The sequence below is a fragment of the Esox lucius genome, chromosome 19, assembly GCF_011004845.1.
Source record: "Esox lucius isolate fEsoLuc1 chromosome 19, fEsoLuc1.pri, whole genome shotgun sequence".
In the NCBI taxonomy this organism is placed as follows: Eukaryota; Metazoa; Chordata; class Actinopteri; order Esociformes; family Esocidae; genus Esox; species Esox lucius.
Window position 1 is genome coordinate 42,005,718 of NC_047587.1, and position 18,271 is coordinate 42,023,988.

The window sequence follows — 18,271 nt, forward strand, 5'->3', positions numbered from 1 at the left end:
CAGCAGCACTTAGTCCAACTTTATTCCCAACTCCTGTTTATAATGCAAGAAAGTGCATATAGAACCTTATAGCATTGTGTTTGCAGGAATGGTCTGTAAAGATGTTGAAATACAGATGCCATACCTGCAGATGGAGGCATACAAAAGTCTTAATCTGCAGACATGTATTTTTGTTTTCTAGAATTGTCTAGATCAGTGGGTCCCAACTACGGTCCTTAAGTACCCCCAACAGTACACATTTTCATTGTAGCCCCAGCCAAGCACAGCTGATTCAACTTGTCAACTAATTATCAGGCTCTCATTGAGTTGAATTGGGTGTGCTTGTCCAGGGCTACAACAAAAATGTGTGCTGTTGGGGGTCCTCGTGAACCGGAGTAGATACAAAAATACAATCCACATTTTAGGCTTGAAAGTGGTGCAGCTTTCTTAGGTATTGCATCTAAATGCAGGTGCATCATTGCAACCTGAGTTCATGTCCAGGTCACAGTTTACCAGGGAGTCCTGCAAAGTGTGGTGCAGATTGGATGGGCTCTCTCCTGGTTGGAGAAAGAGTTTTTAATAATGTTGATTCACGTTACCCTCTATTAGCAGATAAGTCACCTCTAAACTCCTTTGTGGTTGTTAGGTGGAGGAGCGCTGTACTCTAGGTTTGTTGATTCCAGCCTACTTCCAATTTGTGCAAGCTGTGTAGTAAGTGCAAGAAAGTATTGGGGGGGGGACAAACATATTCATGGAATGCATTAATAATATAATGAAACAAAAGAACACAAAAGATACAGCACTTCAAACATGTATACATAAATGAGCATTTAAGTCATTTAGCGGACTCTGTCATCCAGAGCCACTTATGTTAAAGTTTGAAGATCATTAGTCAGATAAATCCACATTTTAAAATGTCCAGTGTTTCAACTTCTTCTGCACTTAGCTTTACAAATTGCAGGCAAGCTGAAATAAGTGCTCTTTTGTTGGCCTGGTGGAAATGTACCCTAATACACCCATATGTAGCTTGAACAGATCATACTGGTAAGCACCACATTCTAGACATTGTGGATGCATGCGTCCTGCATATACCATACCACAAATAATACTATTAACACATGTACTAGTAGAAATATTTTTCCAATAATTTCCTTTTCACAATTCATACTTTCTCAACTGTCTATTAAGCCTGGTTGTTAGTTCAATGAAGGATGACCACCGTTTTTGTATTTTTGTAGCTGTTTAAAAACTGCCTTTTTCCACTACAAATAGGAAAAAGAGGCTACAATTTGCACGAGCTCACCAAAATTGGGCAGTTGAAGACTGGAAGAATGTTGCCTGGTCTGATGAGTCTCGGTTTCTGTTGAGACATTCAGATGGTAGAGTCAGAATTTGGCGTAAACAGAATAAGAACATAGATCCATCATGCCTTGTTACCACTGTGCAGGCTGGTGGTGGTGGTGTAATGGTGTGGGGGATGTTTTCTTGGCACACTTTAGGCCCCTTAGTGCCAATTGGGCATCGTTTAAATGCCACGGCCTACCTGAGCATTGTTTCTGACCATGTCCATCCCTTTATGACCACCATGTACCCATCCTCTGATGGCTACAGGATAATGCACCATGTCACAAGGCTCAAATCATTTCAGATTGGTTTCTTGAACATGACAATGAATTCACTGTACTGAAATGGCCCCCACAGTCACCAGATCTCAACCCAATAGAGCATCTTTGAGATGTGGTGGAACGGGAGCTTCGTGCCCTGGATGTGCATCCCACAGATTTCCATCAACTGCAAGATGCTATCCTATCAATATGGGCCAACATTTCTAAAGAATGCTTTCAGCACCTTGTTGAATCAATGCTACGTAGAAATAAGGCAGTTCTGAAGGCGAAAGGGGGTCAAACACATATGGTGTTCCTAATAATCCTTTCGGTGAGTGTATTTTCCCTCCATAAAGTCAGTTATTCCAGTTGAGAAGCCAGATATTATAATGGAAGAAACAGCATGACTGCATTCTCTCCAGAAAGGCATCTCCTCTTGTTGCCTATACGTTGGTAACAGAAGTGTGATTAGAAATAATTGTGTTCTGCGATGGTGTTCTGTGATTTATCACTGGACAGGAATGATAACTTCTTTATAGTGCCAGTTTCACAATCCATTAATGTTCGTGCATGTTCCAGGGGTAAGGAGGACCCTAAAGCGTATGATACTTACGTGTAGAAAAATAAACTGAAAACCGATACTACTTGAATGCCACTTGTCAGCCTTGCTGTACAGCTGATCCAACGTCGTTTTTCCCGGGGACAGCAAGGTTTAGCCCACATTTTCTAACCGTCAGAATAATGCGTTCAAGGTTTTTATGGAGTGGAGAATTGCTTTCTGAAGAAAATCTCTCTGATGTAGTTTACATTGATTAAACGTAATTTAAAGTCTGTTGCACTTTTATGGCAGCCCCTCTCCTGCGCACTGAGTCCCAGCGCTCGTGTCTCATAAAATCAAGGAAGAGTGCAATTTTATGGGGTCTTTAACGGTTGTTTAGATTACTGTCAGGGCACACATTTTCAGCAGAAGTGGCCCCCAAATGATCAGATATGGCCATTGGCCCATAGTTGTGCTAGGCTTGCAATTACGGCTAGCCAAATTCTAACAACCATGCTTGCTAGCAAAACAGAACGCATGCTTACGGCAGAGCAGCAGTTATCTTAAGTCTAATGCATTACTAATGTCAGTCTATAGCTAATAACGTTATCATGCACATAAAGACGAATAATGCTGTCTTAAAGTTAACACTCATTTAAACATAAATGATCTCAGGTACAGTACACAGAGACATTACCTTGGCTTCATGTATGGAACCTCCGGCTCATCGCAAGGTTATGTAAGTCGCAAGTGACCAGTAGAGGCTTCGCAACTATGGGAGCTAAGTTCTAAGTTCTGCCGATAGCAATAGTTTGTAAACGTCCTATTGGCGCCGATTAATCGGCCAAAGGATTAATCGGTCAACCCCTACTTTAGACAAATATATTTCATGTAAATTGGGTTGTTAGACTAGCCAGTTACATAATTGTAGTCTAACCAAAGTCAGCTCAGTGGTTCTGGGTGCTACAGTTGACTAGGGTAACAATATATCAAGCTAAACAACCTGCATAATAATGCACAAATAATTTTGCTTGTCCAGAAAGAAAGAACTAACTCAATGTCCAACTTCTAATTTTTCACAGAGTAACTAGCCAAGCTAGCATTAGCTTAGCAGGACTGGGAGCTACCTATAGTTAGCTATTCAAATAAGAATTTCAACAATTTGTATATAATAATGAAAAAGCGCTAGATCAGAGTCGAAGTCCATCCCTTTTAATGTAATTAGTTTTTTCACCATGGAAATGCTACTGAACCACGTTTATTTGTGTTTTCACCATTGCTTAATCCTGCTCTTTTGCAAATAGTGCTACTCCGAAATCTTGCTTTGCATGGCAGTTTTCGATGTGTACGCTGTTGTAGGCAATGGAGGAATTTATATTTTGTCATCTCTAGCTGCCATTGTTGCTTCTTTTTTTGCATTGTTTTCTTAGCTCCTTATTGTGGGAATGTTCTTCCTCCTGGCTGTATGCATGTTCACAAATGGAGCCAAGCCCTGCCTCGTCAAAGGTGATTGGCTGGAACTGGAGTGGCTGCATTGTTGCTACCCGAGTCACATGTTTCATTGACAAAAGCTGCTGAAAAAGGCCAATGCCATCAGGGTATACTGGTACCATGAAAGGGTGCACATGGTCTGCAACAATGCTCAAGTAGTTGGTACGTATCATAGTAACATCCACATGAATGGCAGGACCTATGGTTTCCCAGCAGAACATTGCCCAAAGCATCACACTGCCTCTGCCGGCTTGCCTTCTTCCCATAGTGTATCCTTCTGTCATGTGTTCTCCAGGTAAGCAACGCACATGGACCCGGCCATCCACATGATGTAAAAGAAAACATGATTCATCAGACCAGGCCATCTTGTTCCATTGGTCCAGTTCTAATGCTCACGTGCCCATTGTTGGCACTTTCGGCAGTGGACAGGGGTCAGCATGGGCAACCTGACTGGTCTGTGGCTTCTCATGTGAGGTCAATGTGTCTTCTGACACCTTTCAATCAGTCCCAGCATTAAAATTTTCAGCAATTTGAGCTACAGTAGCTAGTCTGTTGGATCGAACCACACGGGCCCGCCTTCGCTCCCCATGTGCATCAGTGAGCCTGGGCCGCCCATGACCCTGTTCCCGGTTCACTGCTTTTCCTTAGACTACTTTTGGTAGGTACTGACCACTGCAGACCGGGAACAGCCCACAAGGGCTGCAGTTTTGCTACTCATGAGGGGGGCCAGCGATTGTATCAGGGTGGCTGTGGCCACCCCTTGGCAGTGTCAGTGCTTGTCATACACATTAGCATGTAACCCGTCAATGATAGTCTGGCAAATGTCATACCCACAGGGTCCATGGCTAATGAGAATCGTAAAAGGACAAAATTGCTTTGTCTTATTATTTGTATTTTTGCCCCTTTCATGTGCCATGGGCTAATGTGTCTTATCTGTCTGGTTTGAGTGGTATGGATCCTTGAAATCTCCTGTAAACTAGGGAGTGAGTAAAATAATGAATCTATTTCTGCTTGCCCAAGCCCTGAATACTTTTCACTGGTGTGCTATGTTTTGGCCACTATGTTTTTTCTTATTTGGTTAATGTGTTTGAGCCTCTTTCTCTCCCCCACCCCCATACTTACTGATACTGATTTCCATCTCTTTTCGCTGCCAGGCGTCATCTGGGGACGCTGCTCACACTTGTTCCCCTCTCTTCCTTTTCTCCCAGCAGGTTAAAACAGTTGGCTCATGACCCCTTCAGTCACCAGCAACTCACATGTCCTCCTGAATTATCTGTATCTGGTTGCATAACTGGGATAACAGACCAGACGTCCTACATGCATATTAACCAGGTGAGTCTGATTGGACCTTTCTACAGAGCTTCATTGAGCAAGGTTGTTTGACTTAAAGCTTGGTTTCTATCCGTCCAAAACAATTCCAGTCTGAATAGCATTGCTGCATCAGTGCAATTGTCTTAGCTTTTTATAATCTTTTGGCTGCTATACTACAGACAAATAGACAAGGTTTGCCATAAATAATGCTGTAAAACCTTTCACAGTGTCAGCTAACTAGAGACAAAATCCTGTGGTCAATATCACATCTACACAATAGTTCATTTATATATTTTTTTAACTTAAGTCATTTTTATTATTAACATTTATTTATACAGTGGAATCATACTGAGACCTCTGTCTTTTTTATTTAGTGGTCATTCATACCCTGGGTGACTTACAGTAGCAAGTTCATGCATTTTTGCAGTTCGGCTATATCCTAAGCTGATGCACTGCAACAGTACTGTTCAGTAACTGCCCGATTCAAATTTGCCTCAAGGCCAAAATCGCTTTCCTGCACAGCACAGGGTGGATAGGCATATTGAGTTATTCAGTGACCTTTTGGTTCAATGTTGTGTGTGTGGGTGTGTGTAACCCCCTGCAGAAAGTCAATGACCAGGGTTATTCTCATGTGAGGTCTCTGTCTCAGCTGAAGCACAAATAGAAACAAGGAGACTGAAGAAGCAGCTGAGAACAACATGTGGAATCCTACTCTTTTCCTGTTAAACAAGCAAACAAGCTTCATGACTAACAAACCAAAGGTACTAACAAATGTCTGCAGGCTGTGGAGGAATTTAGCCCTGCTTAGCCAGTGTCTCCCATGGTTAGAAGAAACCAGTCAAGAACATGCCTGGACATGCAATGTAGGCCTGCAGTTGAATTGCTAATTAGGATGGGAATATTTTGAGCCTCAATGTGTTTGATTTCTATCAATCATACTTGAATTTTCAAGGTCTAATATCCTCAAGAAATATTAAATATTAAATACAAGTCAGTATTAATGCCACCACCCGTTTGTGGTTTACATAGAGTTTCAATTTACAGACTTTGGACTCTTGCCTCTCCTAAAAGACCTCTTTGCGATACAAAGGATTTGAGTAATTTATGTCCTTGTGTGGTTTCAGTACATGTTGTTAACATCGCTGCTGTTATGACCACTCCCATTGTGCTGTCTGTCACTCCCTGACCAAACTCTGTCATCCAAAGTTTGAAAAATCATAGTTATTATCTCATATACCACTCCTGTCCCTATCCCTTATCCTTCTGTCCACTTCACCTATTTTAGGTTTTATTCTTTCCATGTGAAAAAGTGTTTTTTGTTCAGTTCAGTTATGTTTGGAACACCAACAGAGCTTCTTTTGTTTCCCAGGGCCAAATCCCTTCTTTTCTGAACTTGCAACTGTGAGATTATAAAATGGCATATGAGAGAAGCTGTGAACAACAACCGTCTGCTCTGTACTAGTAACTCCCTGTTTCATGGGGTTAACACACCTGTCCTCCTCAATTCATTTGCTTGATTGCATTAGAGCACAGCAAAATCCTGTATTTGTCTTGGGGCGGACTCTACTCAAACTTAATTGGACTTGTCAGATCTGGCAAGCACCAACCATATATCTCAACCATATATCTCAACCATATATCTCACCAACCATATATACCCTCTGTTCTGTTTGACCCAAACGTCATAATTGCATTAATTGTATTGTCTGGATGCCGTTCCCCTGCAGTAAAGAACGGTCACTGCAAATGTTTTCACAAAACTGGATGTGCTTGTACCTAGAGAAATCCTAGCAAAGCCTCTGGACAGAATTGAATTTAGGCATTGAGGACAATTTGTGTTGAAATCGTGACTGTAGAAAAACTGACCAATGCTGAATTTATTTAATGTTTGTTTTACAACATAGAATAATGTTGTTTACACTTGGCTTTCTTGGCTAAGGATCAGTTCCGGATCAATCGTGCTATATTTCTGTGGCTGTGCTTAATTTCCCCCCTCATTTCCGCTTCAAAAAGTGCCTTCTCTATCCAGCCTCTATAGTAAATGATGAAAAGAGAGAGAGGGGCGCAATTGATAAAGTCACAAAAATCTATAAAACTATACAAAGAATCCCCCCAATGGTTAAGAGAAGGGACTTTGATTAGCCACCATCCTTTTCGGTACCACAAAAGTCAATGGACGCAAGGTCAAGGTACATCAACAAAAGGAGGTGGAACTCCCATGCTTTACCCACCTCCCTGTACCCATCTCCTCCCTGGGCCCTCAGAACAAGGCTGCTGGAAATCCCCAGCTGTTGTTTTTCCCATCAAAGCACTGACAATTGTCTGAGATATCAATATCAAATTGAGGTCTGTAGTCTGTTCAGCACGTTTCCACAAACCCTACTTGGGGAGCGCCTCAGACAGATAGCTTCAGCACCTGCTTCAAAAGGTTCAAAATACTAACTGTTGACACAGTGTCTCTCTTGGATAGTCCTTTTCAGCTTGACCCCTATTGATTCAATTGCAAACCAGTTGACAGCCATTTTTGTGATTGTTCTTTCTGGAAAATCATAGCATAGGAAAATCAAATCAGAGAAATTTTTGTAACCACTAAAATAGCAATCAAATGATAACTTCACATTCTCACATTCAAAGATCACAAGTTGGCCGCAGTGTATTTATGCTGTGCAAATGAGGCGAGGAGTGGGTGGCAGCCCTATTGAATTCCACAGATGTGCCCCCCCCACCCCACCCCCGTGATCGCGCTAGTGGCTATAGTTATCCCAGGCCTGTTTATACTGAGCAATGGGAGGAATGCACAATAGCATGAGAAAAGGTCATCAGTGCTGATAACCCACCACAATCAGTCCAGCCTTGGTCAAAGGCGTGGAAAGACAGTCATGCTTTCCCACACACAAACACCAATCGTCACAGAGAATACTGTTCATTCTATCACCCCCCCCCCCCCCCGCCACAAAAAAAAAAGAAAATTTAATGTTTCATTAAAACAACTTGGTTAATTTGCTTGTGAACACGAATTGCCTCATTAGCCTTCTCATAATGTGTCCTTTTCTGAGCAGCTAAAAAAGCATGCTGCGGATGCAGATCTCAGTGCACTTAATCAAATCTGCAATAATTTATTAGATTGTTATTGAAAGTTATTCTTCAATTTCTTATATTCTTCAATTTTTTATATATCTGTTTGGGGGGCAGGATAGGTTGCTAGGTTGAATACCTAATCAGAAGAGGTGTAAAATATGTCATTCTATCCCTGAGCAAAAAAGCTAATCAACATATCACCCAGCTTGTTCCTGAAAATAAAAATGTTTGTAGTCATGATTACGGGCATGTTCTTTAATAAGCACGCCTTAATCGTGACAATTTACTAGTAATATAGCAGTTCTGTGCACCAATGATCTGTATTTGGACAATGTCATGAAAACTAGCATTATTAGTTAAGTTTGTTATTAATGTTAACTTACTCAGCATCCCCAGAGCATGATGCTCCCAACCTTATGCTTCACCATAGGGATGGTATTACCATATGTTTGCCAGATGTAGCGCTTGGCAGTAAGGCCTAATAGTTAGATTTTAAACTCATCAGATCAGAAATATTTTCCTTGTGCTCCCAGATTCCTTCAGACGGCATGTCGTATGCTTTTTACTTATGATTGGCTTCCATCTAGTCACTCTGTAATAAATGGCTGATTGATAGAGTGCTGTGGAGATGGTTGTCCTTATGACAGGTTCTCCCATCTCTGTAGATATACTCTTAAGCACTCTCAGTTGCCATTGTGTTTCTGGGCACTTCATTGACCATGGCCTGTCTTTCCCAGTTACTTAGGCTGGATTGCATTACAGTATCAAACTATTAGGCAGGGACGGAATTATCATTTTCTAATTTGTTTCCCAAAGAACTAGTTGAGAACTGTTGTATTCAAGTGTATATTATTTAATAATTGTTAATTGTCTGTCGTTCTTTAGCCCTTGTTTAATGTTTTAAAGACTTGATAATGTTTTCTATATGTGCTTTTTCATATGTATGGCTGTCATAATTTAACGTGTAACTGTACTAAGTTGATTTAAAGTTGATCAGAAAATCCTCAATTAGAATGAACTGCTTAGAGGTAGTATCTATTCATCATGGCAGTGAGGCCAGATAATGTTAAGGACAGTCTTGGTGGTCCTTCAGAATAATGCTAAACATTTCCAAAGTATTGGAGCATTTTGCTCTTAAAGCGCAATGTTGCTGTGAAACTACTATTTTACACTACCACGTCATCAATGTCGAAACATTTGAAGAAGAACCATCCAATCACGGAGGCATTAGACTTGGGCATGGCTAGACAGGCAGCCTCTTGCCGTCAGAACGGTGATGTATGTAATGTTAGCTAGTAGAGCTGACTAGCTAGCAGGGTGAGGTTTCTGTTGATGCTAGCTATGTGAGTTGGGCACACCAGATAATGCATTCTCCTGTCAGAAAGGGCTGGGTATGTAAGGTTAGCTGACTAGCTAAATTGCTAGATAATGTTAATTTTTTTTATTAGATTTGGTGAATAACGTTGTTGTCAGTGTATTTATTGGGAAACAATTTCTGCATCTTCTATAGATAAGAATTCTGTACAGTGGCCCACAGGTGCACAACACAACATTTGCCATGCGAACAAAAGTTGAAAAACATTTATAAAAATGCTGCATTTCACAAAACAATCAACTACTCACAACGCCACAACATTAAGTGACAACAGCCCAGAAGACAACAGTATAAGCCCAATACACAACAATATTTGCAGAAATGCTGCATTTCAAGTTGCTCGCAATGGAAGTGCTCCAGACCAAGGGGGTGATTTTGGTTGAGAAATCTAGTGAAGTCACTCAAAGTAAGATCATAATTAAATTATATAACATAGCTACTGAAGGGTTGTAGGCAGCAAAGTTTTCGTCTATCTGGTGCAAATCTTAATGCAGAATGTTTTTGGACTCGAACGCGGGACCTATTGGTTGTAGTCAGTCAGACAGACAGACATTCACTCACTCACTCTTTTTGGCTGGCTTGTCTGGCAAAAATTAAATTGTTGTATTGCATAAGATAGCTAAGTGTGTATTCATCTGAATGTGTATTCAAGCAATGGTGAGTCAGGCTTTTCTTCACAGCATAGTAAATAAAGTTAGATCTTAATAATAATGTTGTTTACTGTTTTAGCAAATCACAGAGTGTCATAGACAAGTTCATACAAAGAGCTGGGCTATTTTTCCCTCAGCCAGCACAGAATCTGCAGATAGTATTATAAACATGATCATTATAGACCTGTGCCCAATTTCCAAGGTGATTTGAAAATGTATTTGTTTATATTGACATAAAATTAAGATTTGTTAAAAACTGAATGTCAGCAGTTAAGTTGTTAAGACTACAGCCTAAATTATGCTTTTGAAAAGCAGTGTTTTAGCCTTCAACGACGGAATAGTCAATAGAATAGTTTATCACCAATGTAGTCATTTAGTTTTAAACCTTGCTCTATAATATTAGTAGTGATTTCAATTAAAAACTTTAAATGTATGTATATTGAAAAATATAAACAGAAATGAACCACTTAAAGCAAATGGTTTTAAGCTGGTGAGGTGCATGATGGAAATTGTGTGCTATGGCCTATTGATGTTGTATGATGCCAATGCCTTTGTAGCTCATACAGATTAAACATTATGGAAGGTTAAACGAAGCCTGGATTAAGACACAAATGGCACTTATTAACATTAATTATGCATTGCTCGATTGTGCTTAGTTGCTTATGTCAAATCTAACTTTATTTCTACAAAATAATCCTTTGTAGATTAAATAAAAAAATTAGACTGGTCCAGTTTTGTTGTAGTTTTTTGGGCAGTCAACCATTTTGACTACTCCTTTTGTTGTTTCAGCCTAAGGAGAATGTATTCTGTGTATGCTTACTAAGGCTTTTGATTTCCCTCCACAATGCTCTGCCAATGGATCTGGAACAGCTGTCAGTGTTTAATTTTAATATGATGTGGTGTTTATTACAGTGTACTGTATTTGCTACGGTCAGTAACAAGTAAAATGTGTAGTAATTTGATAAACACTTCCATATTTATTTTATTCAAATTTAATACTGTGTAAATTATATTTGTAAATCAGTCAGTTGGCCATCAAATAAGTAAACACATTTGCAATACCAAAATTTGGAAAGAATAGGGGAGAATGTCATTTATGTATCTTGTTTCAGTGGAAGAGTGTGTTTGTGTTAATTGTGTTTCCTCCTTAAATATTGTAACAGCAAGTAACCAAGGCTAGGCAGATGCTCCACTCCTAACTTGGTCGAATTAAGTCCAGTTTGTATCCTTGGGAGTCTTATGGGTTTGAAGAATGTTACGGTCTTGGTTTCATTTTCCTTTTGTTTTCATGTATGCAGGTCGGTGAACCTCCGGGGATGTTGGTTAATGAGTTTCTACTTTAAGGCAATTATGCTTTTGTCTTTTGGATCTCAGATATAATTCTGTTACTTCACAAAGTGCCATGTAATCTGTGTTTTTGATTAGACCGTCTAGCTGTGGTCTGGCCTCAGACGTTCAACTTGATCTCCCTTACTTTGTTTGCTTAGCTGCAGTTTCATTGTTTAATCAACCCTGTCATGCATGGTTTAAAAAGGACCTACAGTTTCAGCTGCTTCAGCTGTTGCCCCGCTTGTGTGTAGCCTGTGCTTTGAAATGGGTATGAGAAATGAGATTTCATGCTTTTAAATTGATATTGGAACTGGAATGGGAGACACAGCACTGAGTGAACCCTCTGGCTGTCATATTGTATGGCACTGAGCTTTTGAGCTCTCAAATTGTCTGTGATACTGCTCAGTTACCTGGCCTACATACAGGAGCACAGTTCACTGACTTGCCTGTATTGAAGGGTTGCTCTTTCATGCTAATACGTTACTCCAGCATTTGCACATGTATTTAGGGGAATTGGTAATTAAAGTTGTCATTGTTAACTGGAAATGTATATTACTTTTTTATAATTTTTTGGGGGGTGGGAGCGTTCTCACTGTGTATTTGGATAGAAGCAGTGGGGACAAGTTGAAATAGAAGAAATGTTTGTGCTGGAAGACCTGTGGGTCTAATTCAAACCCATACTGCAGCAGTGTATGTGAACTCAGGGGTTTACCGCTAGTTGCTCCATCACCTGAAGTTACACCTATGCACCTTCCTCCAGCTGAGTTGAAAGTGGAAGGATGCCAAACCCATAGGAGTCTAATCTGTTACAGCTCCCATCAATCAAAGTTTGTTTTCAGAATGATCTTTCAGGTACGATAGGCGGGATCCCCACTATCTAGAGGTGGCTAATGTTGAAATAGAACCTGGTGGACTGGTGGAAAGGTTGTTGCTGCTCCTCTTTACCTGTGTTTGATTCCTGGTGCACCCATGCAGGCAATAATGAGTGGTGTATACCAAAATTGCATATGATACCCAAGGCCAGCACATGTTCTTCTGTGCAGCTGTTTATCATCCTGTCAATTTAAAATGCTTTTTTAACTACCAACAGGACCATATTTACACATTGCATGTATTGATAATTCCAAGCACTCCAGTCAGGACGGATGTGGAAACTGTTGACACTTACAATGAGTCAACAACTGAGGAAGAAGGGTGTCGGGTTTCCAACAGGATCTTTCCTGAAACAGAACTTTCCCAGAACAGAACAGTCCCATTTCCTGGACAATGAGTTTTAAAATGTCAACCGCCCTGGTCTGCCACAGACTACACAGTTCTAATCCCACAGTCACAATCTTATTGAGCCTTTAAACTGTAAAAATATTTGCTTCATTCCAGCTAAACTACAACTGTGTCTAGGGGCCCGGAGATCACAGTGCAGCAAGAAGCCAGAGTTCCTTTACCCCATGTGTAATCCCTTCAGCTTCTCCTTCTTTGTTGTATGCCCGTCTGCTCGTCCCCCTTGACGCTGCTCAGTCTGGATCCTTTATCACCCCGCCAGAGCCTTGTCCTTTACCCTTCCCTGTTTTTTCAGCTGCTTTTGGGGCCTTCTATTGCCCGTCTCTCCTGGGCTGAAAGGTGGCTTTAATACCTTACTTTATTGAAGAGATGTGACATCTGTCAAGACTGACAGATCGCTCATATTGCTATGGACATTTGGGTCAAATTTTGACTTTAAAGGACACGACAGACTGTGTGAAAATGAAGTTGAAGGAAAAGTAATTACAGTGCCGATATGTAGGTAAAATCCTCCCCATGCTTAAAGGGATATTCCATCAGTTATTTTGCCGACACTTTTATCCAGAGTGAATAACAGTAGAATTCCTAAATAAAAAATCTGAATTTATCAGAATTATTTTGTTAGAGCATCTTAGTTTTCTTTGGTCAAAGTTCCTTAAGTTTCCTTGCCTTGCTTAGTTGCTTATATTTGCCTTACTGGTGGTAGTGGATGGATTCGCCAAAATGAAACGCTTCGCAATTTCCTCCAAAATGTTCAAATATATATAACTCTAAAGGGTGGTTTCCCTTAAACAGATTATAGTACAGAACAAAAATGTTACCATAGGTATTTTTTAAGTTACATTTTTAGCCCAGGACTAGTCTTAATCTGTGAATAACTGTTGAATTTTGATATGTGGGTATAGCCAACATAGATGACTGTTGTGTTTGATGTGCGATCATTTTACATTATTTTAATTTTTTGGTGAGTCCATCCACAATGGACTGTCTTGCATGTAAAATCGTCCAATGAGCCTGTAAAAATCGTCCGTCAGGTGCCTGTTACTGCGGCCAAAGCCTTGCTTGTCATCTGTTCCCCAATCATAAAATCCAATAAAGCTCATGTTATTAGCATGATGATACAACTCTACAAGGATGCAGAAAATAAATCCTAAAATGTTTATCATCAATGTCAATCATCAGTCAGTCTGGATATGTGTGTATAAATGACTAAAATGTTAATGTAGGTCAGCCAGCTCAGAGATTATTTTTATGTTGTTGAGAATTTTATGGACATTCTACACAAACAAATTTTTCTTGTTGAAAGACACCCATGCACAATGAGCCCCACCTCAAATAAAGGGAATCTGTTTTTACATTTGCTTGATACTTTTGACTGTAACAGCTAAAGAATCTCTAAATGACAGAATGTACTGGCAGTGCAGTAGAAAATCATTGTAAAATTGGGTACCACAGGGGTTCATACTGGGACCTGTACTTTTTATGACATATATAATTTTTTTCATTTTAAAATTTGTGATTGTTTAACAGATGTACAATACTATTAACCCAACTGTTGACCACATTGCCATATGCAAGAGTTGCATTCTTAAACTTACTTTGGTGACATACTCTACCATCAGGGCTGGATTATGTGGACCCTTCAGCCCATCATGTGCCCCATACCAGGGCCCTTCCATAACCCATACCATGACCCCTCAACTCCACCATACCAGGGCCCCCTGGGTCCACCTCTTACCAGGACTCCTCCACAAACCATATCAGGGTCCCTTTACAGTCAATAAAGGGGCCCCTGAATAACATATATTTACAACTGTTTATGTATCCCCGGATCATTTACCTGGAAAACATGCAGGTATGTAAAGCCTTTCTTTAAAATGGAATCCCAGATTACAATACCAACTCACTGACTGGCCTTTAACACAGTCTATTTTCTGTTAGTAGGTTTCTTAGCAACAGCTGTGGCAAACTATCCTTTTGGAAAATGAAATTGGCAGTGCCTCTTCAAGGGCAGATTTGATCAGTTTTCCCGAAACCTCACATCATTGTAAGATATTACCCTCCATATCTCTTTTCATTGTTCATGACATTACATATTATAAAGATGTCTTTGTTACTTTACAGTCTTAACCCCCAACAATATCCCGCTATTAATACCATGAAATTATCAGTGAGGAGCTGTTTTGAGGGGTGGCTACATTGTGTATGTGATTTCTTTTCTCTGTCAGTTGCATGATTACACTGCTAAAATAGACTGATATGCCATATCCATTATTTTTATTAATGGCAGCTCTGTGGTTACCAAGCTGTGCTCATAGCAGTTGTTACTTGTTGTTCAGCATGATATGGCTTATTCCTTCCATTGCTACGGGATCCTTGTCAGCATGATGGCTTCTTCTCGTTTGACATCTTTTGTTCCAATGAATCGGTTGATGGATGAACAGTTACTGCAGAAAGCTAATGCATTTTTTTCCTTAGTAGACAATTTCATATTTTTACCAAGTCTGCAGAGTTATGTTGCTTTTTAATATAGGCTCAGCGAATTGAAGCTGCTGTGAGCAAAACCACCAATATGTCTACCTTTTTAAAGCAGAGAATATTCAGCCAGAGCATTAAGCTTTTGTTCTCTAACAGAAAATGTGGCATGGAGCCAAACATTCAACTAGCTTCTTGCATTTTGAATGCACCTTATTTTATTTATCCTTTATTTAACCAGAGGTTTCATTAAGAATGTATTTTCTTTGTCTTATTCCGGTGCATAACTATAATTGAATGGAATCTGAGGGGAAGTGGATGTTGGAGGACTGCAACAAACAGGCGTAGCTTATTCACCAGTTGGGAGTAAATGAGTAAACTGATGTTTCTTTTAGCGTTACAGCACCGGCTCAGAATGCCCCTTCTTGGCACATGAGTGTTTTTCCACCCCCTAGGCTTGTTGCTAATAAATCTGTATTAGAGTTGTCACTGCAGTGCTTACTTTTAGAGACTGTGAGTGTGTGTGTGTGTGGTTACAGAGAGATTAAAAAGAGTGAATGAGCGAGGGGAAGAATATGTTTGTGGGAGAGTGTGGAAGACTAGAAATGGAGGGGAAATGATGGGGACAGTGAGAACAGTGCGAGAGCTTAAAAAGTTGAAACGGTTGGGAAATTATATCAATGTAGAGAGACCATGCCAAATGCAGGGTATGAGCACAATGCTTGGGGGGGGGGGGGGGGGGGGGGTCTGTTACGTAACGGTGGAAACCTCACGTGTCAACACCACCTCCGCCGCCCCACGTGCAGAAATCCTTCACTGAAGAGTCTGTTGCGTCTGACACTTCCTTCTGAGCAGTAAGAATGGTGACACTACTCCTCAGAGAATTCACGCTAGGGAGCCTTTCGATCAAATAAACATCTCAACACTTACAGCTGAGAGAGAGGAAGAGAGAGATGTCTCACACCTGACATAAAGGACTTCCACTGCTGAATACTCATCTCGTCAAGACTTAAATGATCACAGAGTTAACATATAACCATTAAATGTGTCTGTCTTGACCAATGTTTTCGTATCTGCTTTGGCAGAACACACAAACATTATTGTGTTCCTGTCATTGTGGTGACATTGTTATAGCACGCATTCATTATTCACCTAGATTTTGGTGTTGTGTAGTTCTGAACTTTCTAAGAGAGAACAACCAGTTCACTTAGAAAGAACCTCATGTAAAAATGGATATTGTGTTTCCTTTAAAAGCTGTTGTGCAAGCCTTATACATTGTTCAGCTTTCCAAACAAAAGCTATTGCAAATCTCCAAAGACTATGGGAACACTTTCTTTGGAACTGATCATTTTTTATTCATTGGTGGGCTGGAAGAACAGGCCCCTGGCCTTTCCCTTGAACTGGTGACTTTGATGCCAGTGGTTCCTCGGGTTGCCTTCCGGAGGTTAAATGCCCTAATGGACCAAAACTATTTCATAATAGCTTTCTTTACTCTATTGAAGTCATGTGTTTAATTCCAGCAATAGGACTGCATCTAAGGTGTATGAGTTGAGTTATCCAAGCAGTGAGACCAACTCCATGTCCTGCTCTTCTCTCTCGTTGGCTAACTTGAAATCCTACAGCCCAGAGGAGGAGAGACTGAAACTGCATTGATTAAGAAATTCTTCATATTGATAATCCCCTTCTGTCACTAAAGTATTTTGTTGACACAACCAACAAATGAGCGGGGTCCTTTAACAAAAACAAGGAGGAAATAGGAGTCTTGATACATGCATTATAGATGAGTGGGAAAGTCAATCCCAATGCTAATGGCTAATCTGTCATTCAGGAACGCAAATGACATTAGCCTCTCCCTGCCTCTAAGATGAGCCCCTTCCGACCTCCAGGCATCGATCAGTCAGACAATTTCGGTTTGAATAAATGTTCCATTTATATGCAGGGTCTATAAGAGAGGCCAGAAAGGAAGACACACCCGGACTTAATCATTTAAAACTTTTGGTGCCTCAGGGTCTGCTGATTCCAAAACCGCTGTGCTCACTCGCGATCAATCACTGACTGTTTGTTTTGGCCTTCGTTGAATATGAAATTAACTTTGGCACAGGTTTTACAGCTGGGGTATAATGCAAAAATGTAGAATCCACCAAGCTGATTATAGTTCCCACCTTGCTTGCAGGCGCTCTCTCAATATTGACAGAATTAACTTCAGAGTCTGTCGCGTCCTTGTAGTTTCATTTCAGAGCTGAGATCCAATAATTATGATTTGATACGATTATTCTTTTTGAAAATTTAGAAGCCATCCCATTTTATTATGAATATGTATCCAGTAAGCACACTTTTCTGTCAATGAATAATAATGCATTAGGGATTTAATGTATGTACAGTTGTGCTCAAAAGTTTGCATACCCTTGGAGAATTGGTAATTTATGTACCATTTGTAAAGAAAACACGAGTGAGCAGGCAAAACACATGTCTTTTATTATATTCACATTCAACTGTAGGTCATAACAAAATGGCACAATCATAAAACAAAACACTGCAACAAAGAAATGTTTTTACTGACACCTGTTCAAAAGTCTGCAAACCCTTAGTTCTTAATACTGTGTATTGCTCCCTTTAGCATCAATGACAGCGTGCAGTCTTTTGTTATAGTTGTCTATGAGGCTCCATATTCTTGCAGGTGGTATAGCTGCCCATTGGTCTTAGCAAAATGCCTCCAGGTCATGCAAAGTCTTTGGTTGTGCTGCATTCATCTTGCCATACATTTTCACAAGATTCCCTGTGCCTTAGAGCTGCCTTAGAGCTCACACAGTGAGCCACCACCATGCTTCACTATAGGCCTTGTTGACCCCTCTCCAAGCATAGTGCTTATGGTTGTGACCATAAAGCTCTATATTGGTCTCGTCACTCCAAATTACAGTGTGCCAGAAGCAATGAGGCAAAGGTGTTGTCGGGCATATTGTAACCAAGCTTTTTTGTGGCATTGGTGCACAAAAGGCTTCTTTCTGGCAACTCGACCAGGCAGCCCATTTTTGTTCAAGTATCGTTGTATTGTGCTCCTTGAAAAAAACCACACTGTATTTTTCCAGAGCAGCCTGTATTCCTCCCGAGGTTACCTGTGAGTTTTCCTTTGTATCCTGAACAATTCTTCAGGCAGTTTTGGCTG

At 40.4% G+C, this 18,271-nt stretch overlaps 1 protein-coding gene across 8 annotated transcripts in view; it reads left to right on the forward strand.

The window, feature by feature from the left end:
• peak1 (pseudopodium-enriched atypical kinase 1) overlaps positions 1-18,271 on the forward strand; it is a 176,344-nt gene that overhangs the window by 42,459 nt on the left and 115,614 nt on the right. For 6 of the 8 annotated variants that reach the window (XM_020056822.2, XM_020056821.2, XM_010903074.3 and 3 more), the window contains one exon: positions 4,821-4,944. The gene's annotated coding sequence lies outside the window, so the exon portion shown is untranslated. The remainder of the gene's footprint in view (positions 1-4,820; positions 4,945-18,271) is intronic. The other 2 variants (XM_010903075.3, XM_010903076.3) reach the window with 1 other exon arrangement.